This window comes from Halyomorpha halys, unplaced genomic scaffold (assembly GCF_000696795.3).
Source record: "Halyomorpha halys isolate HHAL.00 unplaced genomic scaffold, Hhal_1.1 Scaffold4218.1, whole genome shotgun sequence".
Classification (NCBI taxonomy): Eukaryota; Metazoa; Arthropoda; class Insecta; order Hemiptera; family Pentatomidae; genus Halyomorpha; species Halyomorpha halys.
The window spans coordinates 1-3,541 of record NW_027108853.1 but is presented as its reverse complement, the minus strand read 5'-3'; the positions used below and the strand labels follow the sequence as shown (position 1 = coordinate 3,541).

Here is a 3,541-nt window from a genome sequence, read left to right as displayed (position 1 = left end):
AATAGATAAACTATAATTACAGGGTGTCTACAATAGCCAGTCAGTTGGGTTCCCTCACTTTTATCTGTCTTAAGTAAAATTTCTCTCCCCAAATAAGAAAAAAATTGCAATGAAATGCAAACAAATTTTTTCTTATAATATCAAAAAAATTGATAATAGATTGAAAATCACGAAAACTATAAACAAGTTTTATTTATCAAAATATTGAAGTATTCAAGTCTTCAAAAATAATACTAACATTTTGAATTATACAAATGAAAAAAAGTAAACTTATAAAATGATGTACTCGTGTATTTCAGATAACATATGTTAACTAAGAAAATAAAATTACTCATATAAACAATATTTCATGCGTTTATCTGTACATGAAATATTTCCATGTCGCTGCATGTTGGAGTGAGGAATCGGGATCGAAAGTTGCACGCTTGCTCTCTCAATATCGTTTTATACAAGCAGATCAGTACTCTCTACAGTAAAATACATTTTTGAAGTTAAACTTCTTAACCGATGTTCTAAAACCTAAGAAAAAAAAGTTATATGGGAGTAAAATGATTCTGTGATGTGAGGGAACACTAATGATGAAACAGAAGTGGTGGGGGCAATGCTCTATGAGTTTCACATTTAGATTATAATATCTCGAAAAATAAAAATAGTAGCTGCATACTGTATGTGAGGGAAATGTTCAGTGTTCCATCTTTGTCATGAACTGAAATTCAAAATTGTGTCTTGGCGCTACACCGAGATAAAGAGGTGAAAAGGAGAAAAGATAGTGCCATATATGAAATGATAACAAGTTTTTGAACATTTTAATTAAAATATCTTGAAAATTAAATATCGGAGCTCCAAATTGTAAGTGAGAAAAATGTTCAGTAGTTCATCCTCTTTGTAATGAGCTATAATTCAAAACTGTATTTTGATGCTACACTAAAAAATTATTATTACTACAATTTTAATAAATTATTTCATAACCTCCAGTAATCCGACCTACCATGGTTCCACATGTGTCAGATGGTTGAGACTCAACTATATGAAATTTAGATTCATATTTACTCCCTTTGGATACATTGGAAGTTCCAATGAAAATTACATCTATAATTTAAACAAAATCTTTATTTTAGTCTGTTTCATTTAGTAGGCTCTTGGAATAGGCAAAAGCTTGATGACTTATAACTCCGCCTTATTTACTGTTTCTGAATGAATCGGACAGGAACGCCAAAAAAAAAAAAAAGTTTTCAGTGATCCAGAAAAAACTATCTCATCACTACAACTTTAATCCTTGAAGATTCCAAAAATTAAAATATATTCTATGACACAACTCTAAAAAATCTAATAAAACTTTCTTTTACCTTCAGAGAATCAATTTTGCCAGAAAACTCATGACCTTTCTAAAATAAACATTCAACCATGCAATTTGTTACATGAGAGTTTAAGTAAAATCTGGTTAGTTTTAAAACAATGTTTTAAGTAGGAAATTGATATTTATACATTTTATTTTCAGAGATAAATTGCAAAAACCCTACTTTTTTAAGCAACTTTAAATTTTTGGAAAATTCCCAGACTTTCTGATGAAAATACATGACTTTTACGGCGAGCAGACACCCTGTAACAATATATCTAATCTATTTCATTGGAAGTGATCTTGACCACGTTCAGTGATCCTTAATATAACTTAGTACAACAATAACATTAAAGTTATGAAGGAATCAAGTATATTGTTGGTAAAAGTGTAAATATTTGGAGGAATTCAACTAACTTCAAAAATGTTTTAATTTTAACAAAAATTATCAATTTGATAATAATGAATACACAATGCTCAATAATATATTCCATAATTAAAGCTTAAAAATAAATAAATATCATACTACTTACAAAACAAACTGACCATTGAATAGTCATTATCATGATTTAATTTTGGTATAATGACACATTTAAAACTTTAATGCTACTCTTCTTTTACTATTTTAAAATATCCACCTTACCTGTCACAAGAGAAAAAACAAGAAAAAAAAAACTAATAGATAAAATAAAATAAAAATTCTGTTTCAAATGATACAGAGCTCTAGATTAATTGACTTAAAGAAATATAGGCATATAAAGTATGGTTAAGGAATGTGTATCACGCCATTGTGATTTGAGGCCACTCCAGTTGCGATAAGATTCAATCTCCGTCAAGCAATTCATTTCCCTCGAGTAGACTCTTGTCATTGCCAAATTTCAGATGGAAAATTGTTTATCTCTGCCTGATCGGTAACTGTAGCACCACCGCAATTGTATGATACTCTTATTCTCATCCGAAGGGCGCACTAAAAACAATGTCTGCATAAGTATATTACAAAATAATTCAAATCAATTTGATTTTATTGTTTTAAAAAGTTTAACTCCTTGAACATTATTATAAAATATGTATTTCTTAATATACACTAACATATAAGTATACCTGTATGCACAATAGTCTATCATTAAAATACTAGGAATCTAGGAAATACCTTGTTCGGAGTTGTTACTTTTAAGACCTGTGTGATGACACCATTGTCAGCAATAACGGTACCAGATGGTGGCATCAACTGAAGTTGGAATGTCTGAAAATATAACAAATAATTAAAAAAATTCTTAAACCAATTTAACATTGCTAAGAAGCAATTTAATTGGATTTAAGATTGTTAAGAAACAAACAACTTATAAGGATGAAGAATATTTACAAACCTTGGAGGAAGAATAACTACTGAAAAAATTATTTCCTCATAAACTTGAATCGCTACAAAAAAAACCATGAGTGAGATTCTAAATTTAATAAAAAATCAGAGACTACATCCACCCTTCTCTCGACACTTCTTATTTACTAGCTATACATACTTCTTATTTTCTACAACCTTTTATAGAAACATTGAACATTTCTTAAAAAAAAAAAAAAATTGAGGTCTAAAAATCCATCGAATTAAGTAAGCAAAAATCGACGAGGGTAAAAAGAAATTTCAGTTGTGACAAAACATTAATGTATCGATGCCTCGGTTTGACAGCCCAGCATTTTTTGTTTTGGTTTCTTTAACTTGACGTCTTTAAACTGCTACGAGTAGAAACAGATGAGGATGTAAAGAACAAATTGCACAAAAGAAATGGAGAATTTGTCCAGTTGTACAAAGTTTGGAAGAATAAGAGCATCTCACAGGATAATAAACTACGTTTGCTTTAAACAACTCAGTACTCTTGCATGCATCCGAAACTTAGAGGGTCACTAAAAGAACTATAGAAAAACTCCAAGTCTTTGTTAATAGATTCATGGGAAGAATACTTGGCATCCATTGGCCTGAAATCATTTCCAATAAAGAATTAAGACAGCAGACTAACTTCAAGCTAATAGAGAAACTAATCAAGAAAAGGAAATGGATGTGTATTGACCTTACCTTAAGGAAACATGCATTTGAATGGAACCCACAGGGTGCTCTGGACCAGTGACCAGGGGGAGGAGAAACATTCAGGGCGGCAGTAGAGAGAGGTAAACAAGGATGGACCAGTGATCAGGGGGAGGAGAAACATTCAGGGG

The 3,541-nt window shown here is 30.6% G+C and overlaps 1 long non-coding RNA gene across 1 annotated transcript; it reads right to left on the bottom strand.

Annotated features, from left to right (window-relative positions):
• Positions 1-49: 49 nt before the first annotated feature.
• On the bottom strand, positions 50-2,670 carry LOC136795699 (uncharacterized). The gene is made up of 2 exons (XR_010843342.1): positions 2,487-2,670; positions 50-2,303 (listed from the first exon to the last, which is right to left on the bottom strand). It is a non-coding gene; the product is annotated as an uncharacterized lncRNA (long non-coding RNA).
• Positions 2,671-3,541: the final 871 nt, after the last annotated feature.